The sequence below is a fragment of the Thunnus maccoyii genome, chromosome 11, assembly GCF_910596095.1.
Source record: "Thunnus maccoyii chromosome 11, fThuMac1.1, whole genome shotgun sequence".
Classification (NCBI taxonomy): domain Eukaryota; kingdom Metazoa; phylum Chordata; class Actinopteri; order Scombriformes; family Scombridae; genus Thunnus; species Thunnus maccoyii.
In genome coordinates, this window is record NC_056543.1 from 9,323,168 (window position 1) to 9,343,472 (window position 20,305).

The 20,305-nt window shown below is 40.9% G+C and overlaps 1 protein-coding gene across 1 annotated transcript in view; it reads right to left on the reverse strand.

Annotated features, from left to right (window-relative positions):
- The window catches only part of adarb1b (adenosine deaminase RNA specific B1b), a 116,407-nt gene that overhangs the window by 73,198 nt on the left and 22,904 nt on the right, over positions 1-20,305 (reverse strand). The window contains exon 2 of the mRNA XM_042425949.1: positions 1,493-1,558. The gene's annotated coding sequence lies outside the window, so the exon portion shown is untranslated. The remainder of the gene's footprint in view (positions 1-1,492; positions 1,559-20,305) is intronic.

A 20,305-nucleotide genomic window follows, 5' to 3' on the forward strand; every position in this document is an offset into this window, starting at 1 on the left:
AGAAAAAAAAAAAAAATCCTTCTGTAGACAGCGTGGTGCCATCACCTGAGCGCTGCTGGGTATAGCCCCCGTGAAGCGACAGGCGGTGGTCACAATCTTCTCAAGGCGGACCTCTTCCTCTACCTGACAGTTCCTTCCCCCGAGCACTCAGCAGGAAAATGGAGACTATTTAAATGGAGTGCGAGGAGGGTGGTAAATGTCTTCTCTTATCAATAACACCACCTGAGTCTGAGCTATCAGCTGTAAAAAAAACGTTAAATATTGAAAAAGAAAAAAAGGCTATTTAGTATTTCAACTTCCATAAAGTTGGTGGACTTGTGAAAAAGAGGAAGTTGATACAAAGATACTCTTAACTTGTAGTCAAAAAACACTTGATCCTACAATTCCCACAATGCAGTTTTTCCCTGATATCCTCCAAAACTGGCCCATGTTTTTCAGACTATACAATCACAGTTTGTATCGAAGTATTTACATTTTTTAATCTCAAGCCTGAGCTGAAAAACCCTTGATGACATCACTATGACATCACCGGGATTATTTTCTCAGCTCTTCCAGAGCCGCAGAAGACTTAAAAAAAAACAAACGTTGTTTCAGGCTGAGTAGTACTCCCAGTAGTGAGTAAACTGATTGTTGTGTGTAAAATTGGTGGAGTGGCGCTTAAAACAATATCAAGTAATTCCTTGAGTGAATGAGTCACCGTCACATGAAAAGACTAGGGACAAAAAGGGACACGGGTATATACTGTAAGTACATAAATGGATTCCCATTCCGTATAATTAATCATCCCTACACAGCAGAGAAAAAAAAAGGTTTTGGGATTCAAAAGCAAAAAGAGACAAAAAAGGGATGGAGGAAGAGCCCAGGATCCCCTGATATTCGAGCCGGTCTAAAAATAGCCGTGCTGGAGCAGAGATATGAAATGAACTCCTCAGAGACCTCACAGAACAAAGACCAAAAAAAAAAAAGGACAAAAAACTGTACCCTTTGTAAAGCTGAACAGCAGGAGGGGTGATGTGGCGTCGGATCAAGGTGCGTGTATAAGTTACACCGGTGTTTGTGAACTCTGGCTCGCACCGAACACGAACCCTCTGAACGGCTGGTAACGTTACCCCCTCGATTGGCCACCGGTCACTGGAATAACTCCAGGTTTGAAAGAGCCGTGTAGTCAGCGCCCTCCCGACTTACGTGTAACACTTGTTTCACATGAGAAATATCAATAGCTTTTCCGTTGGAGTGATTAGTTTCCGCTGATGAAAGAGCACATCCAGGAACGGGGTTGTCGCGCTGCCAAATGAGGATTGTACAAAAAAGCTACAGCCAAAACCCCGGTAACTGTGCTTTTTGTTTTAGTTCTCTCTCTCTCTCTCTCTTTCGCAATAACAGTCCCACAAATATATCCATCCACACAACTTGTCTGAAACGCTGGTCATCTAGAAATCCCGCTGTTCCGCTTGTAAGTCACATTGAGTGTGAGTGCCAGCTCTGAACTCACCGTTCCACTGAGTAGTCAAGGGGAAAGCTGTTTTATCTGCCAGTCCACAAACGCCACACACCTCGCCTACAGGAAGAAAAAAACACACAGTGGATCATTAATATATTGTTGATGTGATGTGTTCTGGACATGCAATATAAACATCATATGTTAATATCTTAAAAATAAATGTTACTGACTAAAATGTAAAAAAATAAATATAGATATTTGAGTTGATTGCATTTAATCCTTCATCTAGAAATGTTTTGGGGGAGTAGAACACCCTGCTTTTAACTGTAGTGCTGGAATAAGGCTGCGTGTCATGCACAGAGTGCACGATTTCTTAAAAGGAGATGACATGTGACTTTTCTGAGGACATTCCACAGATTCAACCCGAAGCAGCGACTCAAAGAAACAAGGCCAAGAATCTGAGCAGGCTGTCAGTAAGACATCACGGATCAAAATGGCATTGCTAAAAAAAATAAAATAAAAAAAAAAAAAAAAAAAAACCCACTGGCCAACGACCTCCTGACCTCCGCCTCGGACAGCTTGACACTAACCGGCACCAAATACAGCAATACCACAACAGAACAGCATTGAAAACAAGAGAGAGGCAAGTAAACAGCCGAGATATCCTTAGAGGCATGGGAAAAAGGGAGCAGATGCTGTCCCATTGTCCAATCACATTAGCGACTGCGATTCGACTGTTACAGGCACAAGGACGGAGGGGTATCTTGAAAACAAAAAAAAAATAAACATGGGAGGTGACAGAAGCAAGGTTTAGCGCCGACCGAACCTGAGTGGCAGGCTTCTAAATAAATTAAAATCACTTCTTGTCTCACTCTCAAAAAACACTCTGCCCTTCAACGGTGACAAACGGAGAAAAGAGCAGAATGTTCAGGCGTTATGAGAGTTGCATCAGTAGCACATTTGATGCTGACACCAGGAAACATTCATGAACTATGGAAGATCATGTGCCTGTATTAGCATATACAGTATAGCCAACAAAAAAACCCCCAGAAAAATCATAATCCTACTCAAACAAATGAATTTCTTTAAGATTATTTAACTTATAGCTGATACTCTGACAGTACAGAGCGGCGAGTCGGCTTGTCCCTTTAAAGAAAGGCTTGTGGGGCGGAGTGTCGCAGACCATATGGTATCCGCTTGGGCATATGGGCAACTTGGTAGGAAAAAGACACTCCCTGTCAACAGCATCTTCTAACCCTCTGTGCATGTGTGTGTGTGTGTGTGTGTGTGTGTGTGTATCTCCATCATCTGTATTCAAGACATCCACTGAGGTAGTAAACACCTCTCGGAGCCACCACAAGGATTTCTTGCACAAGAGTCACCTTCCTCAAAGTTAGCCTCAATTTACATATTTTTCCCATGCAACATGTGCCTGTTACAGCAAATATATGGTCTTAAATGTAGATATTTCAGCAGGTGTCTAAATACTGTGGGTCTATACAAATACCAGAGGTCAAAACATCCATATAAATCATAGTTAAACACTGTATTTACACTGTGACGCACACATTTCCCAAAAATCCATATATGGACATGTGTTCTTTCTAGTGTTTACAAGCCTGCAAGAAGCTCCATGTTACTGAATATAAGCCAAAAATCAAACACACACACTACCCTACTAAAACTCTCAAATCCTCACTTGCACTCTTCAAGTTTACACTAATATATCTAAGCTCGTAGCTGGCTCACGAGTCCCAGCACTGATGTAATATAGATAACACTGACTTTTAAATATACTGCCTCGGAGGGACTCGGTGTATCCAAAACATGAATCAATGTGGATTGTCCTTGGCATAGTCTTCTTACATTTACTAGCCCCACACAGCATGTACCAAGTTCATTTAAAAAAAAAAAAAATTGTTCAGTTTTATGGCTGGATGTGAGCTTAAGGCAGCATCTTTGTGCAAACAAAACAAGCGAGCACTGAAACCGGAGCATCTTACAGGAGCTTTGGTAGGATTTTGTTAATACAGTGAAAGATTTGTGACACAAGTAAGCTGCGAGTTGCCATGACTCACCTTTTTGTTTTCTCCCTTGGAGGCTACACCAGCACTTAAAAAGCTGCCTAGTCTCTAGGGCAAGAGTGTATGTTACTACTAATTTAGCAGTAGTGAATACATCAATTTGAGTCTAAGCACATTCAACCACCTCTACGATCTGCTCTGGGGATTCTGTCTCGTCTACTCCACACTTGTAACAAAAGTGGAATCACATTATAATACTGCATTAGACAGCTCTATTTTGCTGAAATGGATGGGGATAACCCGTATCCCAGAAATGAACCTTGCCTGGCTCCCAGCAGTAGCGAGGAATCAGCATTATGTGGTTTATCCTGACAGTCATTTTCACTGAGATGCTAAGACTGTTACAAAATCCACAGCAGCTGCAAATCTTATTGAAAACAGCCCCTGATTCAGTGGTTTTTGCACAGACTCTGCATTCTTAGTAACTAACGCTGCGGTTCCACATGAGCAGCCAAACACGGTGGCAGATGTCAGTCGTGATAGATTAAAAGACAACAACTGGTAAGCGATTTAATGTCGATGAATCGGGGGAACAAAAATCCTTAGGATGCTGATTCCTAAACAAGCTTTGCACATCATGCAGATTCTTCGTTTGTGAAACCTTAAGACAAAACAGTTTGCGTGTAGTGCCAACTGCTGTTAATGGAGCCTGCCCTAAGCTAATCCAAATTTTCCAACACTGTGCAAATAACCCATGTTTTCAGAGAGTGAGAAAAAGTTCACTTGCATTTTCTGACGTCACGTTTCCCAAAGGCTAAAAATCCAAAACAGTGTTCAACGATCTGTGTTCCTTCCTTTCAGTTCAGTTAAGGAGAGATGCTGTTGCTACCATTAAGAAAACAGCACTGCAACACCAGTTCATCAATGGTTTCATCTTTAAAACATCTCCGTTCTCAGTTCAGACTATGGTTAGGCCTCCTTTGTCACATTTTATGTAAGGTTGAAAAAGTAACTAAATAAAATAAAATCTTGCTGAAACCTTATTATTTAATGCTGCATACTTTGCAAATATGCAATCAATGTTACACTCTTCTGTCTGACTGTATTTTTGACAGTGCTGTATAATTTGGTGAAGGAAGGCTTACAGTATTTCATTCATCCCTGAAGTATTATCTTTATCTCCCTCAAATGTACCCAGTTATGTTCTTTTTTAAGTTTTTTCTTTACAAAGTTGCAGAGAACCATAGAAACAGGAATCTCAAGAGTATTAGTTAGGCCTTTTATGTTAAAATGCTAAAACAAAAAAAAGTGCTCCAAGGCTACGCTCAAATCTCCACAGATGATTCAGAGTAAAATCTGTCACCATCTAATAACTGCAAGAAATCTTTCTGTGACTATAAATTTTTTTGTTGCAAAGGGTGTCCCGAGCAGATCCACATCATCAGGTTTGGGGTTATTCAAGGTATTTCTAATGGATCAGTTGTGGCTCTGATTCTTTGTTTATGGTGTCTCGTTGCGCTCTGTAACCTTGAAAAACTTTCCTAACAGACAGTGTTATTGAGCTAGCAAGTGGATCGGGGGGGGGTGCTCAAGTAAACAAACAGCAGCCTTTGGTTACAATTAATGATGAATGACAGGGTAAGTTGGCAAGAGTAAACATCCTTTAATTTTACAAAACCTCTCTCAGTGACCTCCCAGTGCCACTGACAGTTATTATTGACTGAGGTATCTCACGGAGCGATCGCTGATTGTTCTTCATTTTGTCGTTTAACCGTTCCAGATGCTTCTGCCATCAAATCTCTCTAGCAGATACTAGTGACTTTGGCTCTTATCCTTCAATCAATCAATAAAAAACAAATTCTGAAGCACCACAAATTACTGACTGCATTTTTAAAATTCTCTTTGAAAACTATGACATATATCAGGTTTCATCAGGTGAAACAGAAAGGCCAGATGATGCCATTACTGTGATGGATGACTGCAACAAACTTCAGCATCATTATGCAGATGGTGTGACAGCTGATGGCTTTTGAGCTTGTTGGCTGCCAAAAGGCTTTCACTTTTGAAAACTGAATTTAGGGATTAGGATGAAAGTCACATACTGGGGAAGCTGTTGAGGAAGAAGTGAACGACTCGCTCTCGTTTAACTCCCAGTGTAACTGCAAAAGGTGTCGCTGGGGAATTAACATCTAGTCAGTCCAATGGAGCTGCTCAGCTGCCAATAGCAGAAGGCTATAAATGTGAGTTGCTGTGTGAATGTGAAGACAAGCGTGCATGTTCAGCAAACCTTCCACGGGTTGATAAATCTTTGTGAGAAATGCGGCGGGATAAACCCTCCGTCATATGAATAAAGGCATGTGATCAAAGCTGCCCTGTTAATGTCAAAATGTGACATGAACGCAATACTGGTGCAACACTGGAATGAAGTCAGAGTCGTAATGAAATAATAAAAAAAAAACAACCTTTGAACAACAAAGCACCACAGCAAAGTAAATGAAGGATTAAAAACACGAATGCATGATTTTTTATCATGTTTTCTGTGTGTGTATGTTAGTGTCAGATGTTTCTTTCTCCTTTTTCAGCTGTTACAGCCAAGATAGATTTTTTTTGTTATTGTGATTATGTAAATATGTAGATGTAATTAATTTAGTTAAACTGTTTGCATGCAGACGCTATGTGGTTTGAATGATTAAAGTATTGTTTATTTTTGTTATATTTGTATTTAAAATACCTTTAATACAGTTGCGTGCGTGTGCGGAAAGCAGGAGAGCAAATAGTTTCTTGACCAGAGTGAAGATGTTGTTTTTGAAAGGCTAAACGCCAACAAATATGGATTGAAGCAGAAGATTTCGTTAGATAAAAAGATGTTATGAATTTTGGAAATGATTACTTCCATCTTTTTTTTTTTTCTCCCCCCCCAATAAATTTTGACTTTTGAACTTTAAAACGCTCTGGAGTTTTTGGAAATGTTTGGATCACACAAGTCAGAAACAATCCTACACAGCCACCGCCAGAATCTAATTCTACAATTGTCAAAAAAATGGCTGAATCTGAAGGATTATATGGACATTATTGGTTGGAAAGGATTGAGTTATGCTTCTAAAGGAAGTTTGTTGGATCAGACGAAGTGCTGATGGAGGAAAAAGTGAGCCGCCACATGATGAATTAAATCAAAGTGGATACTGTGAGTTAATGTATGCAAATGAAACATAGAAATGCAAAAGTCATCTTTGGATTGTGTTCCTAATTTAGAACGTTATAAAGCCTTAAACTTTTGAACTTTTGAAAATGGAGGAAGAAGCACCTCCTGCTGAGACTGCTGCAGCGCTGCTGCAGAGGCACATTTCAATGCGCTACTTGGAACACACAGAGGTAAACTGGGAGTGTGCACATGCTAAAAGAATGAAATAAAATCACTGACAAAGACATTGGGAATGTGATCGACCGAGTCGAATCATTCAAATGTGCTCTAAGTGATTTTACGGATACACATGATTTAGTCTGTATGATACTATCCTCTGAGGAGAGAGAAGATGATCTTGTGACATGGTATGATGAAGATAATGCATTTTACAGTTTTTAAAAGATGTGGAGATATGGATAAATGCACATCAAGTGGATAGATAATCATTTATAAGACCAGAGGAAAGTGTTTCTGTGACATCTGAAAGGTTAAACAAGTCCAAAGGTTTTCAGAGGACAACGCTATCATCTGCCTCCTCTGCACGTATGAGTGTGGAAACACAACGAGCAGCTCTATTAGCTCCGGCAGCAGCAGCATTCAATGAGAAATACCAATTGGAAATGGAAGAAGCTCAACTAAAAGCACAACTGAGAAAGAAAAAATGAATTGGAAACAGATATTGCAGTTACAAATGCTAAATTAAAAGTCATGGAGTTTTGAAATGTCCTCTCAGGTTGGACAAACAACACCGACACAAAGCGAGAAGATGCCACGGATTCCTATTTAGAAAACGACGGAAGAAGGAGATCTACCCGCATCCTTTCTTTTCCCCTCCCCATCTGCTTTCCCTGCTCGTTCCAAAAAACATCTTTTGACGCCTCTGTTGACAGCTTTGTGCATCTTGCCAGAGCACAAGGCAGCGAGGGAAACATTTCAACCCAACCCCCACGAGGATCCACAGGAGATTCAATTTCAGCTTGTCTTAAACTAAATGCAAGGCAGTAACAACATTTAAGAACAGCTGACTTATAATTATTTTAGCATTAACATAGTATTGTGTGTGCACGTGCACAGTCACACTGCACACGATGTAACGCAACAAGGCAAAGTAGGAAAATAATTGATTACACTGCTCGATTAGAACGTGAAAACTAGCAAAGGTTGCTTTTTCATGACTAATCAAAGACAACATTCCTTTTTATAAATAACTACATTTTACCTGATTTCATTACTTTTTGGTTACTGGTTTTACACACATGCTCTGCCTGCAATGCAACCAATTACTATAATTCTCAGATTCTCAGAGTGGACTGATTTGTTTAGTATGCAAAAAAAAAAAAAAAAAAACAGAGGAAACTGAATTGAGTGGTACTGAACTGAACTTTGGATTTTAATTAGATAGATACCCTACTGACAGAACCTCATAACTGTGTGCACGACAAAAACCTCAAACAATCATATGTGACCGCTGACCAAACAAACCTCTCTCCCGTTTCACGTTCTACTAACGTCACAGCACTATTAAAATACCGTCACACCAATAATAACAGCACAAATTACACCCAGTGGTGCACCTCGATATTAAAGACAAACTCTTGACATTTCTAACAAAAGGCTAAATGTTGCTTGCCAGAGGGGAACACAGAGACCACATAAATAATTGACATCCAATCAAGGGAAATTATGTCTGAGAGCCGTTTTGCATAACTCAGTCTGACACGGGCTACAAATACTGTACAGAAAAACGCACAGACACACCATCAGTCTGATTAACCCTCCGGCTTTAGTACACAGTATAGATTATGAGTCACAACCACTCATTAGAAAAGGGAATAAACAGAGCGGCTGCGTTAAAAGAGGTCACTCTCGTGTGACTGACTCCATCACATACATCGCGACCCCGTGGTGCGACCGTGGGCAAAAACTGCATGTGTGTGTGTTTATATATATATATGTGTGTGTGAATGTTACCATTAATGGCATCAGCGAGACATGTTTTGCTTTCAGCGCAGGTCATGAACTTTACAAGAAATACCTTGAATTTAGTAGTCAGTGTTTTTTTTTTTTAACCTCTCTGTGTTCATTGCAAAGTCTTCAGTCTGACATGTGTTTGAGCAGTGACTGTGTGTTACACTATAGGCAAGAATGAGTTGGTAATGAAGCATGAACACACACACACACACACACAGACAGACAAACTCAACTCCACACAGATAAATAATTGAGAGCTCTGTGCTGTATCACTGTGTTACGCGTCAATTAAGAGATAAACATGAAAACGCGGCTTGTTTTAAAGTGTGCGGTTGTGTTAAGATCATCATATTAAAAAGCACAGAGTTGTTTAAACTCGCATCTACAAGCTGGTTATTTATCACTGCATTGTTTCTTTTAGTTTCTTGTCAACGTCATGGTAACACTGATAAATCTGGGGAATAAAGAATTATAAACATGATTAATTTAATATGACAGGAAGAAGCCAAAAAAAGCTGTGAAACTTGAAACAAGTCGCCGGTTTGTAAACTGACGCTGAAACTAGCACATTGAAATATTCTCTGACTCAAAGTGAACAAGTTTAACATAGTGTTCACTTAACAAATACAACAGATGGGTTCGGTTAGCCGGCATCCTCTGCGGCCTGGAGGGTTTAGCGCTCACTCTTCCTGCGCTGGTACCACATGTAAACACAGACAAGGAAGGTCCTGACCTGAATCAAATATAAAACAGACCAATCAGCTTTGAATCCTGGCTCGACATATTAAGTGTGTCTGAGCAAACAGTAACAACGTAGTGAACCGCAACCGAAGATACATGCGCTGTATATATATAAAAAAAAAACTCCATCTGTTAGTCTGTCCTGTTAGAATGTCTTATTTGGACACATCTGAGTCTGAGTCATCACTTTTTCCAGATGACACAGCCCTCCGGAGTGTACATTACTCATGTCACTATGACGACCCGTCAAACTGTATTCATAATGTTGTGTGACTGGCGATGGACTGCGTATACCGACGGCTAGATATTTGCTGACTGTAGTTTGTGCTGAACAGGTGAGCTAACCTAAAAAAAAAGATGTTTTTTCCGGGAGCAGGTCTCTTTGGTTTAATAGTCAGAAAGGGACGGAGCAGGAGGGAAAGTATAATGTAAGCAGTGAGAGTTCTGTGCAGTAGACTGTGAGTAATAATGCTTGCTTAATGCATTCAAGCTGTAAAACTAATAACACTCCTCTCCCTCTGTCTTTCTTTACCTTCTGTCCTTTTTTTTCTGTGTAGAACATCAGGTGGCTATATTTGCACACTGTATGTCAACTTACTAACAACTCATGTTTAAGAACACTGATTTATGTGCACACGTGGTTATGAAGGTACATCTACTGCTCAACACCCTGCAGGAACTGCAGTCTGACTCTTCCCCTGACCCACATCCGCTTAAATGAGGTAGGAGACGGCGTTAATGTGTGAAATAACAAATGCACAGTGGTTACTTTTATTGTCAATGGCTTTTCTAAATGCTCGACTATGGGAGGCTGCCAAATCCAGAGAGCGTCCGTTGGGATTGAACTGTACTAAAGTTAAAGGTCAGCAAAAATGTCAAAGTGGAGGGCATGGTTTGAGAGGTTTTTTTCTGTGCCAAAACAAATTCTAAACACCTTTTTTTTGTGATTGAACAAACAATGAATAAATTGTTGTATCTGCACTTTCTATAATGCCAGCTAGTCCAAACGGCAGATATAGATACAGATCTGGAAAATGTCAGGGAATGACATAAAGCTAAAAGGATACCTATCATCATATAATATCAATCCTATCCCCAACTGGACCATCACAACCACAACCAGTAGGGATCAGACCAGTATGTTCTCTAACAACTAACAGCTCTTATTCTTCAGCGAAGAAGCTGACCAATAGCAGCTTTTGGACAAAATGTTACTTTGAACTGGTGATAGATGAGAAAGATGAAAGGTTAGAGTATCACAAAGTCATTATAATTCATCCTGAGGGGAACACGGACGTCTGCACCGAATTTCATGCCGATCTAGCTAATAGTTGTCAGGATATTTCACTAAAAAACTAAATGAAATAACTGTTGAGATATTTCAGCAGGGCTGTGTGATATGACGATATATATCGTGTGACGATCGTGTCATATTACGCTCTATCGTTTATTTCATTGTGTTGTAAATTACACTCTTTACGGCTATGTTTTTATTGTCATTTGGACACTTTGAGTTCTTCTGCACAGTACGGATGTGGGCAGGAAATCTGCATGAAGGCAACACAAACAAACATGGAGAAGAGTGAATGTCAAACCCAGAACGGGGTAATTCCAAAAAGTAGAAGGACTCTGACCAGCCAAGACAAAAAAATATTACATACATTAATATTTTATATTTTTTTAGATGCTTAACTGAAAAGTTGCAGAATGGTTCTACATAAAAGGAGAAAAATAATCAAATATGAGTAAGTGCCTTTTATTTGTCAAGTATATAATTCAAAATGTAATAAGAAATAGGACTTTCCATGTGGTCATTTCATATAAACTATATAGAAAATGTGCTTTATTGTGATATGAATCATTATCTGGATATGAGATTTTGGTCATATTGCACAGCCGTATATTTCAGTACGGAGCAAAGTGGTGGACTGACCAACCAACCAACAACATTTTTAGTTTTGTCAAAATAAATAATTAAAAGGAGGAGGAGGAAGTGTGGGCCTTCAACACCAGAGTGCACAATTTTCACACGCAACTTCACTTTCACAAAACGGCTTTTGGCTGATGGAGTGACTGATTATTCCAATTACGAAACGTTTGACATTGAGAGGGAATTTTTAAATCATCTACATGCAAAGGCTGTGCTAGAGCGTCACGCGTGGTGCCAACTGAACATATGGAAACCAGTAAGGGAGAGGGAGCGGGGAGCTATGTTGTGGCCTGGCAGTGGTGACGTGCGTTTGGGAGACCGACTATTTTCAAACAGCTTTCATTTACAACTTAGCCCCACCCTTGCTTTCCCTCGCCAACCGCTCTGGCCACCGCCGCTCTGGGTCCCGCGAGCGGTCGACAACAGACCCTTTGTCACTTATATAAAAGCTTTACCATGATTTCACAACTGGCAGCTATAGAAACTGTACGCCAGAATGTGTCAAGAGACAAAATGGGAAAAAAAAATGAGCATTTTGCAAAGTGAGAAGGTAAGATTATAACCTGTGCATGTAGGCCACCCATGAGGCAACGCCAAAGGCAAGACCACGGTTAGTAATGAATAATGCAGGAACACATCTACAAAAATAAACGTGAAAGTGCACTGTGCAAAAGGGGGAGACAGAAGAGGAGGGGGGGGGGGGTGAAATAGAAACAAAAACAGGAACCACCAGCAACAACTACAAACACACGGAGGAGGGGTAGAGGGGGGGGAAGCTGATCAGATTGATGTAGATTTAATGAGATATTTAAGCCTGAAGATATTTTGCGTGCGTGCATGTCCTCTATCAGACCCCGCAGAAATAATTCCCTAAAAGCAAGTGTAATGCAGCGGGTTTTCCTGAGCCATCAGATTTTTTTTTTTTTTTTCCTCTCCTCTCTTCTTTCTTCCTTTCTCATTCATTTGATGTGCTTCCTCCTAATCCTCCCTGGGCTGTCGACCTCACAGACACAGAGGACACACTCAACCATTCAGCCATAGCTACTCATTCACATAGCAGAGAAAGCTTTCCTTGTTCAGTGTGGGGAAGTGTTTGGACCTCTGTATGTATGTGTGTGTGTGTGTGTGTGTGTGTGTGTGTGTGTGTGTGGGCATTTGTTACCTCACAGGGATCTTTTCCGGTATAAACACCAGTAGTCCTCATGGGGACCAGAACCCGGTCCTAATGAGGCAAAACATCATTTCTAAGGTCCTGGTTAAGGTTAGGTTTAGGGTCTGTCCATAATGAATGAACGTCAATGCAATGTCCTAACAAGGATAGCTGCACAAACTTATATATGTGTGTGTGTGTGTGTGCATTTTCAACAGTATAATTTGCAGCATCATATCAGAGTCGCCAGCTGCTGAGGGAAGATTTTTCTACATCCAATACACGGAGGTACTGAATTACATTTCTGTAACTGAGTGCGGTACTCTACTTGGCTATATTTTGCTACCCATGAATGGGAACTCAGTGATTCAGCAACGAGTGTTGATGATTCAATAGCTTAAAGGGGAATGCCACCCATTTTTCATAGCAAAATATGTTTCCATCAACCCCTCCAGGAACTGCCAGACCCAGCTGGTGCAGGTCAGATGACTTTTCACCTTGGATGTGTGTGTGGCATGCTCTGTTTTCTCTATCCCGGGGGAGCGACATAATTCTTATATATGATTCCTTTTCTAAAAGAAAAAAGCAATTATGCCGCGATGAGTTCTACCGATATTCTGTTTAGCCAATATTTCACCGGTTATACTGCGCAGAGACGAACATGTATCTCTGCCATCACCGAGGTAACGTTTATTTTTAGGTCGTCCACCCCCAAATTTTCCATCCTTCAGTGTCTGAACTCTATGAAACCGTGCCCCCTTCTGCCTGAAACCTGAGCATTTTGTCATTCCCACCTTTTGTTTGTTGTCATCTCCATGGTTGATGTACCATATGTGCTCTCGTTTTTGTCCCCTACCATGAAATGTAGCTAAAAGCAGAGAGAAACTGGTGGCTGTTTGTGAAACCAAATAAGCCTTTTTTTTTAAAAAAAACCCTCATAATTATTCGAATCATCTGGATGGAGACACTGGAGCTCTCAGTTAGAGTTCATGTCTTTGATCAGAACTCCCTGACATTGCAGTGAACTAAAAAAAGGTGAATGCCAAAAAAAAAAAAGCATCCAAGACAACATAAGCTGCTTGTGATCTGACACAACTGGGCTTGGTAATTCTAGCTCTACAAATGATTCAAAATTCTTGCCTATCATTACAATACTTTTCAAAGTTTAGTGAAAGATATTAAATGTAAGAAAAGCAGGCACGTAACAAGTGGTCCGCAGACCGGAACGTCTAGGACAGCAGGGAAACTCTGGATACAAAAAAGGTCAATCAGTTGTGATTTTAGCCCCTTGAATGAAACACTTCACACTAACTGCTACAGAGCAGCTTTTAAAAGTAGGAAGTCTGCTTTTACTAAGTGGCTCTATGGAGTAATGATTACATGAAGGGAGTTGCTGAGAAAAGAGCAATGCATATGGTATGAAAATGTTTTAAACCCCCCTATTATGGCCGCGGGCTTTTGTAAATCCCAACATGCGATGGAGAAAGTGCATCGTTCCTCCAAGTGCTTTCAAAGTCCAGTCAGGCGTGTCTGAGATACCACTTGTGACACATGGACAAACAACGGAGAACGGCCCCGAGGCCAATTGGTGTAACTGTGAAAATGCCAAGATTGATCGGTAGAAAATAGCCATTATTACCCGGAGGTTTAATTAAAACATGATCGATAAGATAACAACTGTCAAAACAAAAACAAAGCCAGTTACTTTTTCTTTTTTTCTTTAAAAGTCATGACAGTCTTTTCTTTCATCAAAAAAAATATTTTAAACAATGCTGTGACATGACAACTACTGGAAGACAAAAGAGATTTGTACAGAATCGGGCAGGAATATAAAACAGGCGAAGAGAAGAGAGGCGAGTGAAACTGCGAGTGACTAAGCCCTCCGAGGAAAAAAAAACGCACCACTGCAGCGCCAAGCACTACTTGTCATTTATGTCCAGAAACCAGAACCGAGGCGTGTTCCACAGCTGGTGTGTGGTAGTACACAGGGACGACTGTTCAATCGAAATTATAATCCTACAACGTGTAGCGCCTTGAGTGTAAACTCATACTGTAAATGATAATTAAATCAATTAATATCAATTTGCCAAATGCACTGTACCTCAAAGCAACATCTACTCCCAGCTCCATGACAGAACGTGTGCAACACTAACAGTATATATATACACACGGTGGCTATTTGAATTAAAGAGATCCATGAAGCAAGTCTACTGGCGATGTCTGGGTAAATGAGATTCACTTCACTGTCTGTTGTTTCTTGTTGAGTCATTACAAGTATACCAATCCAGGTTAAGTGGAATGGCATCTTTCCAACACACACACAAAAAAGAAGTTATTAGATGAACGCCTGCAACACAAATGCATGCAATCAAATTACAAGACTCATTTGAAGTGTCCCCCCCAAAGTAGGCAATGCAATTAGTCTCCGTTAGCCATCGCCTATTTATGTTGGGACAAATTTCATAATGTGCGTTAATCCGTTTTGGGTCAGACCGTCGTTAACACATTCATAGTGTTCGTCGGTGTTTAACTACGAGGTTTCATGCTGGTGAAACGACCAAAAAAAAAAAGGCAGCGCTGCTAAAAATAGTGTGTTTGGGTCAATACACGGGCATTGTGGGTGTATGAGATACTGCAAAATATGGGAGGAGGGAATGAAAATATAGCTACATATGGTAACCTGATTTATCATTGACGTCCGTGTACAAACCGCTGCTGCAAAGACTGTGATTTAACATCTGGGGGGGGGGGGGGCGGGGGGGAGCAGGTGTGAAATTTGCCACTCTGTTGAAGACCGCTCTATCGGGAACACACAGAGAGACAGGTCAGAGAGGGCAAAAGAGAGAATTAAAAGGCACTGGTATTTGTTATCGTCAACAATGCAGTAAAACCTGTATGACGGTTTCAACTACTGCTGTAACTAATGAAGAGATGTGTGTACAGTGAAGGAGTAGCAGGGCAGAAAACAAACTGAACATCCAGCAATGCAAAGCAGCAACATAATCTCACTTCTGTCTCTCAGCTGCCTTCTGTTTGTGTTTTTTTTCTAACATTTATAGCGTACTGCAGATCTGCTTAATTGCATAATGACTGGAGCAGCCATTCTAACTGGTGCATGTCAGATAACTCTTATTTAACCCTAACCTCATAAGAACTATAGACACAAACAGGTTTTAGTGTTAAAATCTTCATCTGAAAAGACGTTTTCAATTTCATAACTGATGTTTTTTGCAGCCGTGTGCAGACAGTGAATTAAAGCGGTACAATGAACCCTCTTGAGTCCTTTTTTTTTTTTTTTCCACTGACAAGCTCTTCATTTCACAGCAGAAGTTGCAAGAGTCTCTTACATCCTCGTACATTAGACGAGGATTTGCTCCGAGGATACGGCAGAGTCTTAATTAGTGCATCAACACGCCACGGTTTCAGGGTGTTTTCAGACTTTTAAATCGGGTTGAATCGGACTCTAGTTTGTTTTCCCCCCCGGTGCGGACCCTTAAGGTCTTGTCCCAAACAAACTCTGAAGCGGTTCGTTTGTGATGGGAACGTGATCAGACCTCGACGTTTGAGCTGAACGGCTCAGGGGCCAGGTGTGCTTTGCATGCTGGAATGATCAACAGCTAGTCGGATAATGAATTGAGGTCCGACCTGAACTAGCGCAACAAAGTGCGTTTATGATATCTGGGAAGACAGGACCTTTTTCCCGTGTTTACGTTTTTTGCTCCGGCCCCAGACACATCTGACCAATGAGCAATGAGGAATGAACTTGGTTTGTAGTGATGCATTTTGGTTCACTTGGATTTTTCTCTGTGTGAAAAGAAACAGAACCGAGGAGGGAAACACGCCAAGTTTACCAATTCATCCATGGGTTCAGACAAGAGAAAACAAACTCAAAGTTAGAAAATGCACTTAGCCCTGCTAAAAAGTCATTACATGACGGAAAAAAGACTCGGTATGCTTGTTCTTTCTCCTTAAAAGCAGTGGTAGCGATGCCGCACGCTTCTATGAAACTGTGTTTTCTCAAAAGTTGCCTCAAGGACAGACAACTTATGCCAGTCTCATGATCAGAAACGCTCAGCCAGACCTCTCTGATTCATTGGACGGCATAAAAATAATCAATCACCAGGAAATAACCAGCTCACTGATGACAGAGGACATATAACTGTCACTAAGCAATCAATCACGAGCTCCTGTCTTGGAGTTTATGATGGCTACACTGAAAGGGTCATGTTTGACTGCGAGAGACCGAGAATGCGTCCGTACAGAAATGTGGACACACACACACACACACACACACACACACACACACACAGAGAGAGGACCAGCTCATTGGCTGACTAACCACAGTCCCATTTATCTCTGCCATAGAGCCATCAAACATTGGCCTCATAAATCATAAAGTTATCATCATTGTCTGCGCTCCTCTTAGCTGCCCACAGACTACAAACAAGTGGAGGGAAAATTAATATTATAAGAGTCATAGAGATGCGGGCGCGAGTTAGACCTCAGCCAGCATCAACGAGATAAATATTTAATCCGCTGTGGTCTTTTCACCAATAAAACAGAGCTTAACTCCACTCAGACACGTGTCAGAGATGTGGAAAAAAATTAAATAAAAACACGCCGTAGGCTTAAAGTGCAACACCAAAAACCTTGTATATTGACTTTGTGGAGAGAAAAGAATTGGCACCAAAATTACAAAATCCAGTTCATTAGTGACTAACATTTCATAAAAAGTTATTGCATGGGCATTTCATCAGCTAATTAATGACAATAAATCTTCAATGGGCCTCATTCATGATACATTCATATGCACAGATGAGAGACCGCTGGTGACATCCTGCCAGGCTCTCTGTTTCTCTGGGCTCGTCTTCGCACTGTTTCCACCTAGAAATCTGCAGTAGTAGTTTATCCTGGTCAGGATCACGCAGAGAAGCAGAGCGGCAAGTATGACCTTTTTCTCCAGCTTGAACTATAGGAGGGGGGGGGGGACTACCACGCCCCCCTCAGGCCATTTGAGTGATGTCACCCCTCCAATGAGTAATTGTTTTCTATATTTTTTTATATTGTGATGCTTTGCACAGGGAAGTTTCTGCTTAACAGCTTAATTTCTGACTGCGTGCAACATTTAATGTCCAAATGATGAATGAATTGAATGAATGAATGAATTTAAAAAAAGATATTTGTAAATGAGACCTGATGTTACTCAAGGCTGAAAGCAGACGGTCTAACGTACTTCTTTGTACCTTCTTATATCGTGATTGGATACAACTGTTGGGAGATCTCTCTATTCCAACTGAAGCAAACAAGTAACCCTTGTTACTGTAACACCCGACCGAGGCAGCTGAGCAGATCCTCGGTCAGCAGTACTGGCAGTAGATGAAGCAGCTCTTCTCTAGTGATTTGGATAACAATGCATCTTAAGAGGAAATAAATTTGGCACTAAATCCTTTAAAAATTATCTCCCTAAAATATTTACAGCTGATCTGTGGTCGCGGTATTGAACAGCTGTCTTCAAACGGTATGTCTTCCAGAACTGAGAGAAGTCACGATGTTGAACTGCTGAAGCGGTGACACATGGAGGAGATGGGGGGAAAAACAAGATGAGTAAAGCCTGCCGGAGGCGCAGGTTAAGTTAGAACGCTATGCCCTTGTCATCTATATTAGGAGTCATCCTCCACGTGAAAAGGTCTCTCTAACTCCTAACTCTCTAACAGCTGGTTCAAGTTGAGCGACGAAGACACGGGTCAACCGTACGACAAATGGCTAAAACTTCAGTTAAGCTGACTTCAAGATACGATTATATGAATTACAGAGAGCAAAGCCCTTCAGGGGTGATGACTTTACTCCAAAGTGATTGTACAATGAGTCACTACGGGATAACAAGAGATTGTCCTGTAAAGTTAAGTTTTGTGGGTGGGGGGAAGTGTGTGTTCGGGCTTGCTAGAAAGCAATAAATAAAAGTATGCACAGATGGAAAAAAGCGCAGGTAAGGATTCATATTCCAGTGGGGGATGTGAGTGATAAAAAGTTAGCAATGCTGTTTGGTAAATAACTCACCATTGCAGAAGGTATTTTAGCCAGTAACAAACCGCAGGAGATGTTCCTTAACATGCATGAAATTCCCCCAGCTTGCTACATACAACAGTTACAGGAAGGCTGACGGCAGCCGCTCTGTAGCTGACCTTACAACAGGTCATTTGATGAGCTGGCACATTTCAGTCCTCTGTATGGTTTTTCCCTTTTCATTTTTATTGTTTAATTCTAGCGATTATATGTCGACATAAATGGGTTTGTATCCATCGGTTCATTTTCAAAATTTTCCATTGAACCCCACAGAACTCAGCTGTACAAAGGGGAGCTACACTTCAGTGAATAAATGTTGGAAATCAATAACAGGAGCTCTTCACATGCAAACACAAACAAGGTGTCTATCCAGAGAGAACCTTAATTATCAGAAGAACAACAGCTAATTAGTTCCTTCCAGTTCCTTTAAAAGACCAGTGTGTAGTGTTTAGGGGGATCAATTGGCAGAAATGGAATATAATATTCATAATTATGTTTTAATTAGTGTATAATCACCTGAAAATAAGAATCTTGTTTACATTAGTTTAGAATGAGCCCTTTATATCTACGTAGGGAGGCGGGTTCTCTTCCACGGAGCCCGCCGTGTTGGACCGCCGTGTTTCTACAGTAGCCCAGAACGGACAAACCAAACACTGGCTCACAGAGAGACTTTTGTGTTTTCGTGAGTTTCGCAGCCACCGTAGGTTCTCCTACACGTTTGGAAGGAGAGGGTGAGGGGAGAGGTGTTCAATTGGTTGCAACCTGCAACCTCACCACTAGATGCCACTAAATCCTACACACTGGTCCATTAAGTACAATTAGTACCAACAAGTTGTTAATATTGGGTTCAAGGAGGAAAAAAAATAGAGAAATGCCCAATGCACAGAACCCCTCATACATCCATATAAAATACATCTCCTATACAACAGAACAGCAGCCAGTTTGAGTCAAATATAAACATAACTATATCTAAAAGACAAAAAATGGTGGGAATTGTGTAATAAGAACCAAGACCCAATCTACCTTTCCTTCCAAACCACACCAATGTGAAACTAGAGGCATCAGTCTTCTTTAGACACAACTGTTGTATCCCTGGGCTTGTTTTACCTGACCTACCAATTTTTACAGGGGCAATGACTACACAGTATGTAAAATGAATATTTCCTCTCAGTACATGCAAGGGTGCAGAGCGATGCCAAAATGGTTTAAAGGCAGAATGAGTAAGATTTGTCAGTTGTGGTTTGTAAACAACATTCAAACAAGTTGGCCCTTCCTCCCCAGCTCAACGACACCAGCGGTTCTACGCTTGTAGTGCAGCGCTATGTCGCTGTGTTTTTATAGAGTCCCGCCCTCACGCGCTGCATGCTGTTATTGGCTCGGGGCTACACACCCACTGCCCAGAGGTTGATGCCCAGAAATGTCCCAAACACAGCAAAATAATAGAACACAGGCAGAGGGCAAAGTCTCTACAGATACGGACACCAACACACACTTCTAGTGAGTCATAAGTGATGATTGAGAGGGATTATTTTTGTATGAGTCTATACTTTTTATTATTTCGCTACCTCTTATTAATTTAATCTTTTCTCGGGACTATGGAGGGCAGTTTGCACAAAGGGATTGACAGGTTTTACAACATTTGGCTCGCAAACACCACATTTAGGAGTGACGATTAACAAAAATTCAGATTTTTACCATAATTTTTATCACTTCCAAATATGAGCAGTTAGCAGCGGAGGAGATGTTTTCTCCGAGGAATTTGACTCTCTGTGTGAACGGTGGATGAGCTAGATATCAGCTT